The sequence below is a fragment of the Neopsephotus bourkii genome, unplaced genomic scaffold, assembly GCF_033783945.1.
Source record: "Neopsephotus bourkii isolate Nb327-2 ecotype Australia unplaced genomic scaffold, CSIRO-AGI_Nbou_v1 NB_1721, whole genome shotgun sequence".
NCBI classification, from domain to species: domain Eukaryota; kingdom Metazoa; phylum Chordata; class Aves; order Psittaciformes; family Psittacidae; genus Neopsephotus; species Neopsephotus bourkii.
The window spans coordinates 319,335-341,904 of record NW_026902195.1 but is presented as its reverse complement, the minus strand read 5'-3'; the positions used below and the strand labels follow the sequence as shown (position 1 = coordinate 341,904).

General features: G+C 49.9%; 1 protein-coding gene across 7 annotated transcripts in view; it reads right to left on the bottom strand.

Annotated features, from left to right (window-relative positions):
- CNTFR (ciliary neurotrophic factor receptor) overlaps nt 1-22,570 on the bottom strand; it is a 208,069-nt gene that overhangs the window by 131,305 nt on the left and 54,194 nt on the right. The window contains exon 1 of one of the 7 annotated variants that reach the window (XM_061376525.1): nt 3,969-4,247. The exons of 5 other annotated variants lie outside the window; for them this stretch is intronic. The gene's annotated coding sequence lies outside the window, so the exon portion shown is untranslated. Of the gene's footprint in view, nt 1-3,474; nt 3,494-3,968; nt 4,248-22,570 lie in introns of those variants that run through there. One more of the 7 variants, XM_061376526.1, reaches the window with a different exon arrangement.

Here is a 22,570-nt window from a genome sequence, read left to right as displayed (position 1 = left end):
AATTGCCAAGAAAAATGAACTTTACTTCCACAGGCTCTTCAAAATGGAAGTATCTGAAATGTAACAGCTCTTGCAGGCACCCGACAGGCTTTGCAAATAGATAAGGGCGTTTGGAAACTAAAATAATGAACATTTCCTCTGCCTGTCTTGTCCCACAGTATTTGCACACACACCGGCTCAGCCATCGGAGGTGTCTGGAGAGGAAACGCAGAGAAAAAGTCCAAGACGTTTAATGAACTGTCACAGCTTAACAAACTAATCCCTGCTTATGCTCACCTCATCCCAAATGAGAAGCTGGGAAGAAACAAGTGTGCAACATAAGGCAGCTATCTCTTATCTGCTCTGTTGCTCTGTACGGGCAGATGATTGAGCAGAGACTCCTGGGTCACGGCGAGGCACTGCTTGCTCGTCCACATGGCCACAGCTGAGCAAATACCTCGCAGTAATTTCCCATGGAAAGTTTGCATCTGCTTTCCAGAAATACTTCAGCTGAAGGTAAGAAATGTGCACGGAAAGATGGCTTTTAACTCGGACATGACCATGCGCTCTGCAGATCAGGTGCAGAATGGCAGTCCTCACCCCAGAGCTGTTCATTCACGGCACTGGTGTCCTCCTCAAAAAGCAGGATAGCAGCTGAGCAAGCAAAGGTGGAAGGAGATCAAAAGGGCAAAAGTGAGGAAGCGTTCTCCTGATGCTTGCACAGAGCACCAGAAAGGTTTTGCAACAGTTTTGGTGGGGACGCTGTGCCCCAAGAAACAGCTCAAGCAGGAGCCACCTTCACATCAGCTGCCCTCCCTGAAGCCACAGGGAGCAAAGAGCCTTCATCCCAGTGCCCTCGTCCTCAGGAGACACCTCACTAGCAGCCAGAAACAACACAAGGTAGGTTCCTGCTGCTGACAACCCTGCTCCTGAGAGAAGTAAACACTTGCTGGCAGGAGGTACTGGGTAAATAACTTGCAGCAGTGCAAACAACAGTAGCATTTTCTTGGTAAAGCAACACCCAGGCTTTCAATCAAAGCTCAGGGCTATATTTTCTTAGGCCCTTTACTGAGCTATCAAAAGGCTTTAACTCTCCCATGTCCCTTATAAACACATACACACCCCCCAGGCTTCCTGTCTCCAAAATCAGCCTCCTCTACATGAACTGCTTCCTGGAGCAGAAAGAGGAGAAAACCATCGTGTGAAATACCAGCCGCTCCTGACCGGCAGCTCCGATCTTCATAAAAGCCAGTGCCTGAATGCAGCATTGCATTCTCATAACATGGCAATGTTTCAGAGATGCCTTGCAGGACAGCTGGGACCAAACTGGAAATGACTGCAACGACGTGGGGATGTAGGCTTAGCTGAGCAACAAACACTGGGTGCAGATGCTAAATCAGCTGGCAATCCCGTATCTCAGCAAGCAGGTGGGGTTTGCTTTGGGATATTTTTGCATCTAGGTAATGATTTTCTGGAAATCATGGCTCCAGCTGATCCTGGCTCACTCTAAAGTAGTGGAAATACCAGTTAAGTTGTCAATATATCTCACTGATGTGACATTTTGCATAGGTTTCTAGAATAGGTTAAAAAATGTCAAGAGGAACTGAAGTGCACAGAAGAGCAAAAGAAGGAAGGAGATGGGGAAGATGGTGGCAGTGCCCGGGGGAGTGGTGGGGAGGTAGGAGTTAGGTCACACAGCACAGATCTGCTTTTCATGTCTTCTCCAGTGGACATCTAGTGGCTTAAGCTCAGACCCAGCCAACACAACATGCTAAAGAAATGGTTCTCTGCAGGAAAGCAAAGAGGGCGACAGGATCTGCTGCCAAACCGTTGGGTCTCACAGGGGGAGAGAGGGGAGAGCAAGAGGAAATGAAAATCAAATCCCAGAGCCGGGGATGTGCCGAGGAGCTGCAGGGCAGTGTTATCTTTGTCAGCAGGGTGGGCTCTGCGGGGGTCACCACAGGAGAGGAGATTAAGTACTCGCATCCGGACAAGCAGATGTGGCTCTGTAAAGGCAGGGGAAAGGGGAAGCTGCTCTGAAACCCAACAGAAGGGCAGGTCTCACTGAATGGTTTTGTCCCATTGGGCTGTATGGTTGGCCAACACACTGGGACCTGGAGAAGATTAACACACTGGTGGTGTCCCTGGCTCGACTCTGCTAGCCAAACTTCCCATGGAGGAGACAACCCCATGCCATGGGATGATGCCCACCTGGTCTGGTGCAGCCAGCCTAGGAAGGGTAAAGGGGATGCATACAGAGGAAGAAAGGGAAAAGGAAGAGGTGAGATGATAACATTGAAATATAAATGAGACGAGATGGCTATATAGATACTTTTAAACATACCCAGATGGAAAACCACAAGTAACCAGGTCCCCACACACCATTAGCACATCACTTATTAATCACCCATTAATGAAAGGGCTGCAGATATCATAGTCAGATTTTCAACCACTACAGTATTTTTCAACCATTCCTCCTTCCCTCTACAATTTTGTTCCAATAAATTCCTCCAAAAACTAACACCCAAGATCTGCACTTTAATTTCTCCTTTCCTTTCTTTCAGCCAAAGCTTTAAAAGAAACAAACACGAGCAGAAACAGCTCCACAGCAAGTTTCCATCTAGTTCTTTTTCCATGCAGGACTCAGTGGGTACCAGTGAAACTCCAGAGCCCCTCTGGAAACTCACACATAGCTCCTCTCTCCTGCTGTGCCTCAAAAAGAACATTCAAACCTCTGATCTTTTTTATTCCAGGCAAACTATATGCAAACTGAGCCCAAGCTCCCTAGAACACATTACATCTCTCTTCCTATTTGCTGAAGAGCTCCAATGGACCAGCAAGTTGCTTGAGAAAGTATTTAGTTTCCACCCACAGCCTCCATAGCCGACTGCCTCTCGTACTGTGGATGAGGCAACTGAAGAATAATTCTGCGCTGGTGTTGAAAGTAACAGCACCTACTGCTGATAGGTGTGTGTTGTAAGGTATGGGTATCTGCACTGCCCTTTTCTCGTTTCAAAGAAACATCTTGCTTTCTGGATTCAGCAATAGTTTCACCAAAGCCATGGTCACAAGAGATACAGTTTTGGAAGCAGCAAGAAACTCATCACTCCGCTATTTAGAGAACTTTAAAAATACATGTACGAACATAAAAACAGCAACCCCCCTGCTAATACACATACCACCTTATTTGATCAGACCTCATAAAAACCACATGCTATCTTGGAAACTAACTTCCTTGGGAAAATAAACTGCCTGTAGTAAAACGCAGGGCCAGCACGGGCGGCTGCCCTGGCGCGCTGTCGGCGTGAAGCTTGCCACTCTGCAGAGTCTCAAGACAAACAGGGCAGTGTTAAAGCTCTCAGCAAAGCAGGGGGAAAAGGAAAGCAGAGAGAAGCCAAGAAAACTTGACAGCAACCGCTAGCAGGGAGCTGGGCTTGGCGCTGGGGTTTTGGGGTGATGGGAGGCAGCCGAGCAATTAAACCAGAAACAACCCACAACCCAATGGATGTCAGCAGGTTGTCAGTGTCTCGGAGGCACCGTCGTAAAATCCGCACACAGGGAACGGTTTGCTGGTCGGCGGGAGGGCTGAGAAAGCAAACAACACGCCGGGCGACAGCGGAGGCTCTGCGCAGGGAGGCTGTCAGCGCCCGGAGGTGGCGGAGAACCTCCTGCTCCGACAGCCCAGCCTCCAAGAGGAGCGGAGCAACCGCATGTGAGCTCAAAAGCATGCGGGGATGCTTTCCTGCGGTGGTCCTGGAGCCGGCTGCAGCATGCTGCCATCAGCCAGGCAGACACACTGGCGGGATGGAGGGTCAGCCCCAGCGCTCGGATGCTCAGGGAGGCTTCCCAGGGCTGCCGACGGAAATGGAAGCGCGCTGAGCGCAGAGGGATGCCTGTCCCGGATATTCGGTGCAAGGAAGAATGGAGTTCTTGGAGCGGGCACGGCCACCCGCAGCTGTGCAAACAACCCCGCCATGAAGGTGACTTACCTTGGCCCCCGGCCGAGATCATAGACTCCCCCCCCCGCCTCCGAGAAGCCTTTTCCCTTGCCCAAAGACGGGACAAGCAAAGCCGAGGGCTCTTTCCCAGTGGGAAGCTGCTGTCTCACAGACCAGCGTGTTAAACAAGCTGGATCAGGTTAGGACCAAGCACCGATAGCCACCGTCAGCCTAACCCAGCCCAGCGCATAGCAGTTGCTCCTCAGTTTTAATTTGTTGCTCTTCAGTTTTAATTTGTCCCTGCAATTGAGGCAAGTTTCTCTATCAGCAGAAAATCCAGGGCAGTTACAGCAAGTGAGAGAGCTCAGGGCGCTACTCAGGTCTGTTCCTCCACTGCAGCATCCCCCCCAAGAGCTGCACCCCAGGAGGGATCCTGCATCCAGTTGGACAGGCAGGAGGAATGCGAAGCCACAGTCCAGGGTAACACATGCTGATCCGTCAGCACCTGAGTACTCCTGACCCCTGTTATCTAGAGGAAACTAACTTCAGATGGTGAAGGAGGGAGGAAGGGAGAATGATCTGCACAAGACCGAGGGGGCCGGCTGGACAAAGATTGCCCAGGAAAACACTGTGTTGGAACCGGGAAGTGACCCTGAGTGTCAGCAGGTCCCAGCCTGGTTCCCAGAAGACCATCCCTGGCACTGCAGACAGAAAAGGAAGGGAAAGGGCCATCCAACGGTTCAGGACATGTGGGCCGTGCTCCTGGATCCACTACAGCTTCCCAGCCCAGCTATGGAGCTGTGGAGCCCAGGAAGGGTGAGGATGCTCCAGCTCTGCTTCCTCACCACCAAATGCAGAGAAAATACTAGTTTTGTCCTATATTTGCTCCCCAGCTACCCACCAAGGGCCACAGACACAAGGCTCTGCAGTAAATCAGGATGAAAAGGTTTTTAATCCCACAATTCCATGTATTTTTCAGTGATGGGGTGAGGAAAAGGAGGCACAATGTCTGAATCTTTGCTCCCCCAGGCTCCCTAAGCCCATTTTCTCCCAAGCTTTTGTGCTACTTCAACTAACTTTTATTTTTGGAAAAAGAAACCAGAGCGAATGGCAGTAAATACAGGGAGGCATAGAGGAGAACTGCTGGGAGAGCTCCAGATCCTTGCAGCAATCTCCTGACTCCACAGGGCCCATTTATCCACACTGGGGGACAAGGACCACGGTAGAAGATGTGGATCAGGGTGGCAGCCCCATCCGGTAACCCTTCTTGCCCAACCCGAGCCAGGAAAGCATCTCCCCAGCTCGGTGTGACTTTTCACCACATGCAGCTATTGGATCCAGATGGGGAGAGGAGATGAAGAGCTGTTGGGCTGTCATGGAGCAGCGGCAGCAATGTGGCTTGACCCTGGCCATGAAGCCTGGTCTGGTGTCAGCAGAAATAGCCAGTTGCAGCAAGATGGGTGGATAGGAGTTTCCCTCCCCGGTATCCCTGGGAGAGGAGAGGGATGCTGTGCTGAATTCAGGGTTAGGACAAGGGATGCTGTTGTGTGTCAAAGCACTAATGGATCCAAAGCAAGTTAACCCCCACAGCAATGCAAAATTCTACTGCTCTGAGGGTACTCATGTCACATGAATACATCTATCATGTTTTCCTATGTCTCAGCTTAAAGAGCCCTCTAACCTGCTGGCAACAGGAGCTAGCAATGGCTGAGAATCTCAGGGAACTAATAGCAACTGAAAAAAACCCAGGATAAATATTGAAGTTAAGCAGGAAAATAAAAATGAGAAAGAGAAGATGACCCTGCAACAGGCAGTTCCTGCCTGCTACTGCAAGCACCATCTTAAAACTGTGCCATCACCAAGCCATCACACAAACCCCAGCTGCCATTGCACTGGATTCTCTTCTCAAAGCCCTTCTACAAACTGTGAGGACACCTTTCAGTAAAAACCACTCTAAAGGGTCTGCTCAAGACGATAGAAATAACAATATCCCCAAGAACACAAACCTTTTAACCAACTGCAAACCCAGCCACAGGGACATAGCTGATCCACAAACCCAGTTCCAAGCAGTGCATGAGTTCATGGTCATCCCTCACTGACCACAGCCTTTACTTCATCTTGCATCTGTGATGGGGTCTCCTTCTTTGTCTTCTTGCCCTGGACTACATACGAGGAGTTTACAGGAGAAGACAAGTACATCACTGCCACTACCCTGAGTCCACCCTACTGGCCACGGTACCAAATGCATGTATTTCCTGAGAGGGGCACAGCAAGACAAGCCAAAACAGCACAAAGGAGTAAGCTGGACCATGCAGAAGATAAATGGGCAGGCGAAAAGGCCAACCCCAAAAGCCATTCTCTTACGGTGTGTTTTAGGGCATGACTTTGACAATTGATACTTTATTCCAAAGCCAGGGATTGCCCCTTACAGATTGCCTCTGGTTATCCCCACCCTGGTGCCATATCTCCTTCATTGCACCAGCTTTGAGCTATAACAGCCCCCCAAACAGCCCTCTGGGAGCTTCGAAATTTGTCCTGGGCTGCAAAGATCCCACAGTGCCATCTGTGGGAGCTCTCCATCCAGCTTTACCACTTCCAAAGCCGCTTCCACATGCCGCCTTGGCACTGGAAGAATCACCTGAATCAGTTTTCAACACCAAATGCCAAAAAAAGCCACCCTAACTAGCCCTTATTGTAGTAGCGCAGAGGGTTAAAGTCCCAATTACAGACTTGGAAACACAGTTACCCAAGAGAAAAATAAACCAATTACAAAAAAAGCCAAAAACACAATTCCAGATTATATTTAACACTCAAATTCCTCCTTAATTGCTCCAGTGTCTCAGCCAGTTTGCAGGGGAGGAGTGGGGACTGGCAAATTAGCTCCCCCCAGGGCTGCTTCCCCCTGGGGAGCTTTCCCAATTTACATTCCCATTGTGTTCTTTAATTAGTACATTCCTACAGCTTTTCTGAGAGTCCCAACACTTCCAGGGCTGTGACAGTACTTTATAAATAATAAGTCGGAGAGAATATTCACTGTACCCGGCTTCACTCCTCCCAGTATCCCAGTCGGAGCCTGGCAGCTTTTGCAGGGACCACACACAGCCTAGAGCAGCCCACCACTGCCAGCCCCAGAGGTGGCCTTTGGTGGAGACCTCAATAGCCTTCTTTCTGCATCTTCTTCTTCCCACCTTACAAGCCTTGTATTTGGGGTACTGCTTCCTAGACAGGCTCTTCCCAGGCAAAGCATCTGGATTTGATGGCATCCCCATAATGTGGTCCCCATGCTGTGGGAAGGGCTGGGAGAACTCCTCAAGAGGAGGTCCCTTTTGGTTGTCTGGTGGTTGGGTAGGATGCTGCCCGCAGGCATCACTGGTTCAGACAGGCTTTGTGGGGCTCTACCCAGAGCCATTCCAATCCCAGCACCAGCAACCTAGGTCCCTCTGGACTAGGATCAAGGCCATACCCTTCATCCTAATATTGCTGGCACCCTAGGGATTCACAAACTACTTCCTTAGGGACCAAAAAAAAGGGGGTAAAATACATTTAGTCTGCAGCACATCACCCAGGAACAGGGTCTGGGCAGAGCTCAAAACACCTCACTACCCAGAGCAGTGGGAAATCTTCCAGCACCTCCAGCCTCACAAAGGTTTCACTCAGATAACCCTAAAACCTAAATGGGGAAAAAAGCTCCAAGTAAAGGAAAGACAACTCAGTGCAGTCGTGCATCAGAAGCTCCAACCCACATTTTCTCAAGTCTCGTTAGGGATGATTTATGAAGGCTGACACCATCATTAACCCCTGACCACTTCCCAGCTGCCTGCAGGGCATTTTGCAGCCTGCCCGGGACTGTCCAGCAACAACGTGGGGGAAAGATTTTGTTTCTATCTACCCTGTTAATACAATCAGATGCTTTGAAGGAAACCCATCTGATCACCTTCATCTGCATCAACCCCGCCTGCTTCACCTACCCTCGGTCCCGGGATGAGCCCTGCATAAAGCAGTGCAGCTCACACTGCCTGCTTATGCTGCTTGGCACAGTCGACGGGCACTAATAACCCACCATTTGCAACCCCATCTGGTTCTGACATGTCCATTATTCAAAGGCATTTGGCAAAGACCTTGGGCAACTCATTTGCAGAGTCCGGGTCAGTTCACAAGCTCATGAATTCCCAAACTATTTGCTGGTCATGCCCATAGCCAAGTTGTGAATAGGTTCTTGGCAGGTTTGAAAGGAGCTAGTGTTTTCTGAAAACACCTGCCTTCACAGGCTGCAAAAGCCCCCAGATTTCCATTCCTGTTTAAGATGCATATCTAGCCCTCCCAGAGGCAGGAGTAAGATGAAAGCTTGACTTGTCTGCAACTATGGAGTATTCCCCAACTTGTAGCAGTCTCACAGGACACCAAGTGACATCAGGAACCCTGAGACAGGGGTGCAAGTCTCACCCCACCTTTCCCTGCCCACAAAGGGCTGTAAACCCAGCTCCTGGTGTGGGACCATTCCTAGTCCCTCTGCCAAGCCCCTCTCATCCTGCTTACAGTGAGAGGGAGATAAAAGATGCAATTGTCTGTGTCTGCTTGCAGCCAAGCTCCAACCCCAGAACCATGCCCTGGAAGGGCGGGCAGCAGCAGACTTGGGAACCTGCTTCTGGTCCCGCAGCTCATACCTTGGGATAATACACCAGATGGATCCCCACAAAAGACCTGGAAAAAGCACATTCAGCACCTTTATTTCCAGCCAACTTGTATCACACTTTCCTCTCCCTCTACCCACCAGAGCTGCAACACATTGCGAAGCGCAGACCATTGGGGTTTGCTGTCTCACACGTGCAAAGACGCAGCAAGCTTTTCCCTCTCGCTGCTCTCTTCTCCTCTCCAGCTGCCTTGTTCAGTGCAAAACCCTACTGGGGTTTACTCAGCCAAGTGGGCAACCCTTCCCTGTCACAGACGGCAGCCCACGAGGCTCACTGAGATCAGGCAGCATCACACACCCGCTCAAGAGAAGGAGCGGGAGGCGCAGGCAGGGGAATACGAGACGTGGTTTGCTCGGAGACAGCTCTGTGCTTTTGGCAGGACTCGAGGGCATTTGTTTTGAAGCTGTGTTTACATGCCTTTGATCAGACGTGTTTAACTTTTCTGGTGCGTGACAGCAGCAAAACAAGTTTGATACAAGGATAATGAAACACATTGTGCGCTTGTACGTGTAAACGGCTGTAACGAGGCTGAGCACATCAGTAACTCAAACTAGGGGTGGGAGGGGGTGTGCAAAGACAGGGAGATGCATCACAATGATGCCAAAAAGTTAAATATATTAAAAGAAGTGAGCACTAACCCAGCAACAACAGCTCAATCTCAGCTGCTGGAGTTGGCCAAATGGAGTCTGAGCCTGCTGCAGAAGCAAAATTCCCTCCAGCATCACAGGGAGCTTTACCTTAGCAGCTAAATGGGACTGGAGCATCGTGGCTCAGGAGGACCCCAGGCCTGCTTGCAGCAGCACCAGCAGACGAAGCCTTTTCCAACCTCTGGGGTTTATCAGCAGCTCCCAAAGTCTGAGCCACCTTTTGAGAAGTGTTGGTGCGAGATAAGAGAACTAAAAGGAAAGGCAGCTTCCAGAGATGTTCCTAAAATAGCTGCTCTCCGAAATACTACGGCACACCTGGCACAATTAACAAGGACATACTTGCATATGTTTAGACCAACTGGACTACTAAACACCCTGCCGTCATTTCAGAACTCACAAGGCAATAACAGATCTCACTCAGCATGCCAGGGAAACTCAGAGCACTGCCGGCATCCTTTCAGCACAGGAGGACAACACAGGAGCCATGCACACAGACCTAAGCTCGAAACATTTCCAAGCCTTGCAAACATCTGCACATTGAACTGCTAACGCAGTCCCTGTCATGGAGGAAAGGGTCAGCACAGACTTGGACTGCTCCCACAAAGCAGTTTGCATCCAATTTTGGAGGTTGAAGGAGACATGGGGGAGTGTGGATGCTCCAGCCTCTGCTAGAGAGCAGACCCGAGCATGTTTATTTTACCACTGCAAATGCTAGCAGAGAGACTTTATAATACAGTCCCGTGCTGACCATGCTTCAAGATGAGAGATGCCACCATCTCTCTGTGCTTAGCGCAGCAAATGAGTGGAGCACATTGGCACAAGAGGTTTCCTAATGGCACGCCACCTCACTACGCAACCTGTCAAGCCGATGCAGGCTTAAGCAGTGGATCTTAGCTGGCAATAGAGGGGGAAGTGAATACTCAGCTGTGATAAATATTTAACGTGCTTTTAGTCCCGAAGAAGTGTAGCACTGAGGCCATCATCCTGTAAGTGAAAACCAAGGCTGATTAATGGGGGAAGGTACTCCCATTTATGGGAGGTTAGGATCAATCCCAATTCTCAGCTATTTGTTGAATCTTTAATGCTCTTTTTCGAGAGCAGAGTTCCTTGGTGAAGGGCAGCATCCTAATAAGGCTGCTTTAACACTACGGGTGTTAAGGGGGTATAAATAAAAGCCCCCTGTGAAAAATAAACAATGATATGAAAAAAGAAGTTTTCATGTGGTCATCGCATTTGGCTGGCTCGGGAAAAATTCTGAGGTCTTCTCTCTTCTTCAGAGGATGAGCTTACTTCTTTCAGATCTTGTCCTGTCATCTCGTACCTGAGCCCAGCCCTCCTCTCTGCCAGGCCAAAGACAAACAGCTGCTTTGGGGAGGATGGAACACCGGTGTCAGACCATGCCAACAGCACATGTTTGATCTTTCTACATTGTTCACCGTGTTCACCCATCATTCACCCATGCTGGAAGGATCACCACCTTCTTCCACACCTCAGCCCTCTTCTCACCTCTTGGAGAGAGGTAGCCTCTCCAAGCAAGGTGTCCCCATACCTCCTTCCATCTCAGCAGCCAAGACAAATACCATGCATCTGCAGTTATATCAGCATCAATCACATACTCTAGTGCTTTTTGATCCACCCTCCTTCACTTCTTTCTCCAGAGCACCCAGGGCGAGCAGACAGTGTGCATTTCAAAGGCATTTCCCAGCGGTCCATCAAGGAGAGAATCCCTATGTCCTTTTTGGGTCTTCCATCACATCACCCTCCCTTATTCTCCTGCTCCTACACTTGCTTGCCCTAATAACTCCCCTTTTGCTCTTCTCTGCTTCACCATCCAGTAGGGCCAAACACTCTGCCTACAAATAAAACTCTCCCTGCACACCTCTACTTGCTGCCATCCCTTCCTTGCTCACAAGCAGCACAGAAGCAAGACCACAGATATGAACCCTGTAATGACGGTAAAGAGCCAAGTATTCTTGCCACCCCTCTCCATCTGCCTGCACCTTTCCGATTGTGTTACACCTTATGGTGCTTCTTGTCTGGATCTAAACATCATCTCCTTCCCAGTGGTGCTGTTCCGCTCATCTGCATCCTGTGCTGGGGATTATGAGGCCAACGGAGGCATGAAAGGAAGAGGATGAAAAGTGAGCCAGGAAAGGTGACAGCAAGAGGCAGTGAAGGAGAAAGAACATCTGCAGCAGGGTAAATCAAAGACGTGGAAGCCAAGAGAGGATCGCTCAGAAATAAGACTGACCCCAAAGCAGGCAGCATGGCCAGACAACCTTCTTCCAGGGCTGCAAGTGCATAGGCTGTAAGAGTGGGGCACTTTCTCACTGCCCTACACACACACTGCACATACTTGCTTACTACCACCCGCCTGGTTGGACCACTCCTCACTGACCATGCACCAAGCAGCATCTCCCCCCCACAAATGCCATCTCCACCATAATTACCTTTCCTCATCTACCACAGTAAACAGGGATTAAGGGTAGATACCTCGCTAAGCCTTTGCTACAGATTAACCTGCACATTGTCCTCAGTCACAACACAAGTGCCAGACATCTGTCCTTGCCCTGTGACGGGCCTCAAACACCCTTCCCTGTGTCGGCTTTCAGAGATGCTATGAGATGCACATTCCTCTTCCCAATCTTAACAAGTTGTCCCAGGCCCTCCCTGAGCTGCCATTAAAGAATCAAGGAAGCAGAAGTATTCTGCTTTGTCCCTCCAAGCAGGCAGAGACAGAAGCTGCTAGGCAACCTGTTGGCACTGGGGGAAAGATCAGCACCAGAGAACCATCGCATCCTGCGGTGGACAGGATTACATTCACTAGCCATTTTGGACTTGTGTACCCACTGCCGAACAGCACAGAGAGATCTACCATGTGGCAATGTAAAGCAGAGGAAGGATGCTCCCAGCCTAGGGAAGACGCAACCAAACTCTAGTCCTCAGCCAAACTGCCCAGGTGCTCTGGCTTCTCGCCCCAAACCAGGAGACCCATTGGCAGAACCATGTGCTTGAGAAGATGATGCCTGCACAAGCATTAGACAGGGCTGCTTTTGTTTACAGGCTGCTGGCAATGGCGCTGTGCACCCCACATCCTCCCCCAGCCAGGAGCAAGCTCCAAGAAAGGAAATTACACGAGCCAGAAGGTTTGATGGAATGAGCCCATTGGGCGGCTTGAAGATAGCTATTAATGGAGAGCTTTCTCTAATTGCTTTTGTATAATCTGGGGCTGCTAGGCGGAACTGGGTAATAAATGAAATCCAATTACATTTTCTCTCAGTATTTATTTTATTAAGTAGAATTCATCAGCTGATGAAGGGCCCCTCGAGGTAATGGCTCGTGACCTAATGGAAGGGACTTTTTTTTATTATTATTATTTTCCCCACTCGGGGAAGAAGATAATTCAGTTTCCCAGTAAATGCAGACTGCTCCCCCTGTGTTGTGACAGGTCCCAGAGCAGAGGGCATCCCACAGGGTGCCCGGCACCCATACTGTCCTTCCAAGCAGGATGCCTGCTCTGGCTGCTGGAGTCCTAATGAGCACAACGGGTGACTGAACTTCAGCTTCAGAGTACCAGTCAAAAATGGAGATGGATCTACAACTTGCATGCTGTGCTCCAGAGGGATGCAAGTGGGATTAGTCCCACTGGGGATGCAGCAAGAATCAGTCTTAGTCTGTGTCTGCTGTCCTGGAGGGTCTTGATTTTGGTGCCAGTGTCGTTTCCCCAGACTAGGTGAAACTGTGTGGGGTTAAGTCTTTGAGCTCAGTGGAGGACTATGACTCAATAGGCTGTGAACACCATCAACTCAGATCCATCACATCCAGCCCCGCACTCCAGCACATCCATAAGGATTACCTTCATATTGCTCTGCAACATGACACCTCAACCACCACTTGCTGCTGGTTTGAGACCCAGATAGTAGTGGTATGGACACATATACTTCGGTGAATTCTGCCCAGCAAAGCCACCAAAGGCATTGGTCTTGCATGGAGGTACCTAGCCAAGCTTCAAGCCACCACTGGTCCAGGGGTGCCAGCAGGCATGCCAGGGATGTATGGTGCGGGCACTGCTGCAGGGCACTGCCAAGCAGGGATTGCTGGAAGCATGTGCTGCTGGGGCACAGATCCCAGAGCCTTCTCTGGGGTGCAGGAGACAGAAAAACCTCAGTGTGGGTTGAGGAGGGTTTCTCTTAGTGTATCCATCCAAGACCCAGGTAGCACCTCTTTTGAGCAGGGGTGGCCACCGTGGTTCCAGCCCCTTCCTCATCCTCCCTTCACATCAAAAAGCAGCAATGGGGCTGGGGTTTGCCAGTCAATCATGGCATCTGATGCAGCATCACTGCCCTTTTGCTGGACCCCATAGAGAGGGCTCCTCCAGCTCAAGCAGGAGGGATACCTCAGGGATCTTATGATCAACTGCTGGGCTTTTCACCATCCCTCCTCCCACCCGGATATTGACTGACATTCACCCCTCGCTCCCAAACCCAGCGCCGACAGCCCCAGCTCGCCCAGCTTTCATTGCCATCTTGTCATACAAGCAGTTTATCACCCGCCAGCGAGTGCTCGTTACAGACGACAGGCTCCAGTGTCCATTAATTAACGGGAAATACTTCAAGAGGCATATACACATGCACAAATTTGTCTGAGCGGCTTCCTATGGCACCCACTGCGGGCGCATCCACATGCTGCAGCAGCGAGCACAGGCTCTGGAAGCTGCAGCAGGGATAGCCAGCAGCTGCCAGGCTCAAAACAAAGAAGAATCAACACTACAGGGGGTGGTGGTGGTGGTGGAAACAGCCTTAGAGGTGACATATTAGCATCATTTTATTCCTGAAATAATATGAAACTGATCAGTTAAGGGATCAAAAACAGGATGATGATTCAACAACAGGGGGCAAGCAAGCCATGTCCCAGCTGCTGAGGCTTTGGGGTGGTGGTTACTCCATATGACACCTCCAAAGGGCTCTCACTCTTACTTTGCTGCAGAAGCAGCTAATGCTTTGCCTAAGCTTGCATGGGGGATGAGGTGGTGTTGGCTGCTGTCTCCCACAAGCTTCCCAAGAGTCCAGCAAGGCAGGATAAACGCTGTCCCTTGGTGTGGGAGCAAACCCAGGGGTGCGAGTGCTGCCCCTTCACAGCCTTACACATCCCAGCTCAGGCCAGCACCTGGGCCTTCACACAGCTGGGTGAGCTAAAAGTAAATGAAGCACAGGTTTGCAGTGCCAGGTTTAAGGAGAGCCACGTGTTCTATGTTGCTGCTCTGCTGCAGAAGCCAGGCACAGCGGGTGAGGAAAAAAGGTTTCAGAGGGATCTTCTGAAGCTCGGCTGGCTTTCTGGTTCAGGAAGAAAACCTAAAACCAGTTTGAAAGGAGATCTAAACATTGCGTCAAAACCCAGCGCTTGATCCTTTTCACAAGTGGGCTTTCACTTTCTTCTACTGAGGCTGTTTGCCAAGCACAACACAGAAACGCAAGCTATTTCAGTTGAACCAAAACTATTTTTTCACCGAAGAAGCCATTCCTCTGAAATCTTTTTGCGCAGCAGTGCTGTAGGAAAAGCTCTCTGCAGCCCACGATTTATGGTCAAATGAGCGTTTGTGACTAACAGGCAGACTAGATTCATAGAGAAATGCATCATCAGTAAGTCAGTCAGTCACTTTTCCTGCCCTCAGTACAGGGCTGAAGTCTTGAGTAACTACTCAGCACTTTGTCAACCTTTGCTCCAGCAAAGTCTAGGTAAGATACCTCAGGATTTAGCCTATTGATTGCTTACTAATGTTTGTGATGTCCTGCATGCTTTAGACATTGCTCCCCTCAAGGAAGATTAAATACCTGGCTTATGGGGAATCAGGGAAATTATCTTTTACAAGCGTAGGAATAGATAAGTCAAATTGCCGTGTGTGGTGGTCCATTGTGGTGCAATGGTGACCTGAATCCCCTCCGTCTTGCTGCCAGAGAGGATGGAGTGGGTTCACGTAGTGAGTCCCATGACTGTAGCACATTTCTGACTGTTAGAAGCAATTTTGCCTGTGGCTCCAGAGCCTCTGCATCTCTTAGTGCCTCCGGTTGCGTTTTGTTGCAAGAACAATAGAGTGACAGCTCCCCGGCAGCTTTGAGTAGCATCTCCAGCTCAAAGGCAGCCTTAATACCTCCACCACGCTCAAGCCTTTCAGTTTCCACATTCGTTTGAAGTTAAGCTGATCTAACTTGGGTGAGTGGGCGCAGACGGAGTCACTCAACCAAAGCCAAAGCATGTCGCAGCAGTGCTGCTGCAGACACTCAGTGGCAGGGTGGATAACACAGTGCCCAAGAGCTGCTGCTTGTGCCCCACACACCATCACGTACATTGAATGTACTAACAGAGATCGACTTAAGTGACCATCCTGTCCCAAAGGGACATTTCCTCCCCCTGCAACCATGAAGTATGGAAATTCAGCAACCATTTGCAAGGCACAAAACCTCTTAATAACCCTCTGAATGCTGCCCATCCCTCCCTCTTCCAATAAGGCAGAAAAATTGATGCCACTAGCCTTCAGCCTCCAGACCCAAGCCTGACAAAGCTGGATGACCCAACTCTCCCTACAGCACGCAGGCAGAGCACTAAAAACTAAGCAAGAAAACAACAGTAAATAACTTTCTTAGGGGAACCACAGTGCTCCTGCGTTTTGCCCACAGCAATCCTGACTCCAGTACTGCTGGTGCCATGGTTTGGATGACAACAAGACCTCAGCCAGCCAAGATAAGAGTCTGCTGATTCCCACCTCCGGGAAGCTGGATCTATCTACTCTGTATGGTCACTTCAGGGTTTTACTGATAGCTGGTGCAGAGGCTAGCACAGGGATACCACCAACTCCCCAAGCACTCTTACCATGGGCTGAACACTGCTAGAGATGAAGGATGCTCAGAAGGAAGACAAAATCTCACTTCCCAAGGATGCTTTTTCCTGCTGACATTACCCAGTGTACAGGGAAAAGACTTCAGCAACTAAAAACCTTCAATTCCCCTAGGAAAAAGCAGCCTGAAGCAGCACATAGAAACTTTGTATGGGGAGAAAAAAAACCCAGGGATTTAAAGCATCCAAACTGCAACCGTGCCCATGCACCAGAGAAGGCACACTGATTCCCAGGCTTCACTCACACATCTCATTGCAAGGCAAGCTGATTCCTGATGCTCGTCCCGCCTCCTGCCTTGTTTTACTCCTGCATGATGCCCAACCTCCCCCTCTCCTCTGGGTACTTTTCCTGCTGCCGTTTGTTCCTGTCCTTTACAGCCCTGCCTGCTGTCACTCTTGCGACCTTCCCTGTTTGGTAATTTGTGGCAATAAAGTGTCACTGTGGGGAAAAAATACAGCATCGCAGCAGCATATAAATCTCTGATCCATAAATTGTGCTGGCCCCCACGTGCATGCCCCTCCTTTTCGATGTAAAGTGCAACAATTTAGGGCAAGAGGAAGGAAAAAAAGAGCCGGTAATATGTGATCTTACCGAAGGGCAGCACTGAGCCATCCTCGTTAGGGGATGTAGTGAATGCTGATGGGCTGGTGTGTGCTTTAAGTTGCCCTGGAGACATGGGGCCTCAGTGGAGGTTTCCTAGACCTATCCAGAGCTTAAAAAGAGTAATCCTAAAGGGAGAAATAAGACAATAGACAGGGCTAAGGGATGGTATCAGTGCTGCAGTCTCCCTCCCCTCTGAACAGCTCTAAAGAAATGGGATCCTGGGAGCACCATGGCCGCAGAAGGAATCCAGGTGTGTGCAGCTGTGCTCTTCACCCCTCTTCCAGAATATGGGATCCTGCCCATCTTCATCACAGCTAAACAGCTCCTCTGCTGGATCACCACCAGCACCCGCTTCCCTTAGGGATCAAGGGGGAGCACAAGAAGGCAGGTCTGCACTTTTCCCCTCTCTATCTGATATAGAAGGATACCTGCTTTATACACCCATATGCCCACCTCTAGCTCAGAGCCAGGCCTCAGAGGGGCAACTCCCACCCCAGGTTAATGCCCCCCACATTTGTGGCCCTGCAATCCCCATCTCTGCTGCACAGAGCATTGCGTATTTATCCACCACCGTGGTCTTCTAGGAACCACAACACCAACTGAAATGGTTTTGGAGGGGGAACAATCGCTCCTGATGATGGCTATTTCTTTTAATTGTAAAACACTGCTCGCTTCCATCAGAGCCTTCATTTACTCCACCACACTGCAGCTCAGCATCTGGGGCTAGCTGTAAAATGTCACCTCCAGCACTATTGCTGCCTCTCTCACAAGCCACAGCTCCCATACCAGACCCAGCAGACAGTCCCTCTGTCACATCCACAGCCCTTGTCACACTGGGGTCTCATTCACCACCCATCACACAGAACAGCAGGATGCCTTGCATTAAAGTTTCCTCCTGACACTGACATTTTTCTTGACATCTATGGCCCACCTGAGCAGCTAAGTAATGCTCCTGTGACTATAAACAGGCTGGGGAAGTGCATTCACTAGACAGATAGCTTGGGGAAGTGTCATCACCCGCTGAAAGCCCATATGTGGTTTTGTAACAAAGGTATTTGCTTCCTGTCTTGCCCACCCGTCAGAGGAACATATGAGTGAAGCTAAGCAGCACCCTGGAGACAGAATAAAACCAAGCAGAAAGCAAGGGATACTTGGAGCACTCTGCAGGAGCTGTGCAGGCGAATACATTATCAATACCCTGGGGAGAAGAAATCTCCTTTCTCCCAGTCTTGGGAATGGCACATAGCCCTAAACCATCCAGCAACTATCCTGCAGCTGACCAAGGGGACATGTTAAGAAACAAAAGTCACATCTTGGTCCATAAACCTGCCAAGGGATGAGTCCTTCCCTCCTGCAACCACAATCATAGAATGATAGGTAGAATGATAGAATCATACAATGGTTTGGGTTGGAAAGGAGCTTAAGATCATCCAGTTCCGATCCACTGGAGCCTCAAAAAAACCCCCACATTTATTATGAAATCTCCAGACCATTTTCATGGTGTGGTGCTGCAGGGCTTGGGATATCCATCCCATGCCAGTGTGGGTCTAGGCAGGGGCCAGCTGCCTGCCCTGGCAGCAAAGAGGGGCAGCAGCACGCTGATCTATGGGAGCAGTGACAGGGCCAGCAGCTCACACAGCACTTGGACCACATCAAGACATTGCTTTCAGGGACCAAAGAAAAGACACGTGTTGGCTAACTGGAAGAAATGGAGCGTGGGATGCTGAGATGGAATGAAAAGTTATTGAGAAGACTGAGGCAGGCTCTTCACAGCAGGAGGATGAGTGGCAGTGGGCAATAGCTGAAAAGGTTCTCACTGGATGCAAGAAGAAACTTTTATCCCCTTGAGAGCCCTCCAGCACCGGAACAGTGGCCCAAACAGCATATCCTCACTTCATTCCCAGGGGCTTTGAGGAGCAGGCTGGATAAAGCCCTGAGCAGCCATGTGTATGCTCAGTCTCTTGCTTGGTGCAGAGGACCTTTGAGGTCTCAAGTCCAAACTGGATGTTTTTTGCAAGTGTATTGCAAAAAAAATGTGGCTACAGAGTCCCATCAGACCACTGCTTCCTAAGATTGTAACTGAGGGGACACCAGCACAGCACCTTCAACAAAAATACCCAAAGCATGGCAGAATGAAGCCTTTGCCTTTCTCCATTCCCATTTTCATGACTATTGTGACGGAGCGGCTTATGGAAGGAAAGGAAGAACAACTCTACCATATCAGCACGGGCACTCCATAATGCCAGGAACTGAATCTGGACTTGGCAACCCCACCCTTTTCGCTATCCTGCCAAAACCCAGGCACTCATGAAGATGCATGTGCACATACGCTGCAAGACCTGTACTAACTTGACCCAAGGAAAATCTCTAATCATGCAGTTTTCATGGCTAGTACTGATTTAAATGTCCTTGATAGTATTTGGTGAAGGAGGAAAACACATGAAATGCAACATGGCAGTAGCCACACATTGCTGTTTGGGAGGTTTAGGGTGAGAAGTAGGAAAAACATCTTTGCTGGAAGGGTGGCAGTGCTGAGGACCAAGCACTACAGGAAATGGGGGATGCCCATACTTAAGCTGTGAACACTCAACTAAGCAATCACACTGATCTGATGTGGCATTGGTGGCAGTCCTGCGATGGAGCTCAAAGGTCTATGAAGATGCAAGAGCAAGATGGGACATCACCAGTCAGACCTTATCCTGATCACCTACTCCATGAGCACCTAAGACCTCTCAGGCAGTTATTTCTCCCCATCTCAGAAGCAGGTCCCTACTTGGAGGAATGACAAAGGACCCTGAGAAGCAGTAATACTGTGGGCTGCACCTGGAGGGGACACATCTAAGCCAAAAGGTAGAACAGATTCTCAGACCTGAACACTGCTAAAGACGCAAGAACAGCATAACCAAGTGACAGCAGCAGAGCTTTGGCAAGACATCTGTCCATCTATAAATAGAGCTCAACCGTGTATCCTTATCGCAGGGCTTTGATGCGTTAGCAGAGAGTAGGTTTTTTTCCCTTCTCTGCTGAGTCCCAGGCAGCACAGATAATGGGCTTGAATCGATCCAACTCAAGTATTACTAAACTTCCTACCACTGTGGCAGCACGCCAGCCTCAAAGAAGACAAGAGAACATGTGTCTGTTCAGAGCCAACCACAAGGAGCAGGCAGAAAATTGCTTTAGACTTCAAAAAAACAAAAAAACAAAACAACAAAAAAACACAGGTGCTTTTTGCAGATTTGTAGATCAATCTACAATGTATTTTAGAGGTTTAAGAAAGTCAATAGAAACAAGATATATCATCGTTGCACAAGAACAGAAGTCGTATTTCTCTTTGTGCTGCTACCAGCACTCCAACTGCAGGTTCATTGTCCTACTGCGGTCCCAAATCACTACTTCTCCAGCAGCAAAGTCGAGGAAAGGGGCTTCCTCCACCGCTGCAGTTCATCACCCTGCTGGCTTTGCCAGGACATCTTAGTCCTATGGGTGACTGTGGTCTGAGATACCCTAAAAAAGTCACCACTGCACCTCCTGCCTTGCTTGTGGCAGGGACTGCTGGCAATAGACTGGAACTCATCTCCTCAGGTCTCCATCCATGCGGGCTCAGCCCACAGGTTCACTCTTGGGATGCTCCAGGCAGTGCTGAGACAATCCCTTGGGATTTGTTTCTCAGCCCTGTGCTGCTGCAGAACTGCACAAGACAGCAGCCTGCCCTCTGCAATGCTGTCCCCAGGGATGTAACAAGCTGGTCCCCTTCCACAGACGCTTCTGCCATGTACCCACCATGCGTCTTGGACCCCCTTACAAGCCCTCTGCCCCACACTGCTCCACCACAGAGCACTACAAAGCATATCCAGGCTTTTTCTCCTCCTTTTATTATTGCTATTGAGCCATGTGACATGCCTTATCAAACCAGACCTAAATCATGCCTGCCCCTCCCTAGATCCTGTGTAATGCATCAGCCACTAAACATGCAATTAGCCTGCATTTACCAATCTGTAAGCAGCAATCTCTGGCCATCCATCGCTCACGGGCAGGACTGTTTGCATCCCTCCAGTGGAGCCTGTCCTAATGAGCCACCAGGAAGAAGATCCCACTGCAGCTGGCCACATCCATTTCCCAGCCTCCTCGAGGCACAAAAAGCATCTTCTGGCTTCCACCCTCTGCCTCAGAGGGGGAAGGATAATGTGTGTATCTGGGCTGGAAAGAGATGGCTGCACACCCTTGGTGAGCAGGCATGATGCAGGATGCCTGGCTCCAGCCATGCTTCTGCCTCAGTGACCAGCCAGGCATGGGAAAACAGGCCAGGCTGCAACATGGGGAGCAGAAAACAGCTTTCTACCTTCCCTACAAGGCTAAAACATGTACAAATGCCTGCCACACATCCCAGGCGAGGAAGCCCACGGGGATGACGAAAGGCAGGGGCCAGCAGCTGGGGCACCAAGGCTGGCAGCAGAACCAGCCTCCTGCTGCTTCTCCAATGCCCTTCCCATGTCTCTTCCAGGCTCAAGCTACTTCAACAGCACATCAATGGGGCTGGGCTTTTATTCCTCCTCTGCCGCGTACGAGCAGGCACCAGGGGACGTATCATTCAGCAAAGCCGAAGAAGAAACAAGCAGAGTTAACCATTAGCATGTGTGTACGGAGACCCCTCAAACTCTTTTTTTCCCTTGCTCCCATCTGCTTTGCTCTGGGCCACTAAATCCAATTCAGCAGCGCTCAGAGCTTGTACTGAAGCTGCGACACATTTGTCAGATCCCTGACTAGACCCATGGCTAATTTTACAGTGCTAATTTATCTCACCGCATTATATCGCTTTCATTTCATCCCCCCTGGATCCCATTACTGCCTGTGTACCTTGTAGCAGCATGTAACAGTAATTGGTATTATTAGCGATATACACTCCTCGAGCTGCTCTATTTGCAGAGATGCAAGGAGTCCCATGAGTGGGCCGGTCCACACCAAGGATGGGAGGGAAGGGGTCCTTATTCTACACCACTCCATGGATGACACCACCAGGCAGAGCTGAGGGCAAGGTTTTGTTACTGCAGAGCATCCCTGTCCCACTCCCCACTGCGGCTCCTTCAGATGCTGCCCACCCCAGCAGTCCCTTAACGTTGAGCTTTTTAATCCAGAGCCTTGCACATAGGGAGCATTTCTGTCCTTGCCTGTGGCTCAGAAGATACAGGACTCTGCTGATTACAGAGTGAGAGGGACTGTGAAACACCCCTATGAAGTATGATGCAAGGGGAGAGAGCAGGGAGCTGCGCAAGGAAAATTCATGACACTTCATGCTGTTTTGGCCAACAGTTTGTCCTCTTTGGTGTAAGCTATTGCTTTTCCAAGATCAACATAATTAAATCCATGCAGCTCTAGCTAAGTGGGAGGCTGCGCTACTCAAATGGTGACAATTCACACTTAAGATGCCCTTGCCTGGCATTTAGAGACTTGTTAAATTTTAATTCAGCATTTTCATTTCTCTGTGTCCCCAAGTGGGGCAGCCCCCTCCATAGGCCCCTTTCCTAATCCAGCAGGGTCCCCATGGCTTGGAGATGACCCCAGATCTCTTCTCAAGCAACACTCTCTTACCACAGCCCCACACAAAGTACATTTGCAACAGGTCTCAGAGGTGGGGCACCCCCTTGACCATGGCTGGTGGTGGTCATGGTCTCCTAAGGGGATGCAGCCCTTTTCAGAGCCCAGGGAAGTCCATCACACCTGTGATGCTGCAGCCCCCAGAAGCAGAAAGAACATCCCACAGACCTGGGAGCTTGAAGTTGTGCTTGTCTGTGAGAGGTGAGATCACAAAGTAGGGTTGGGTGA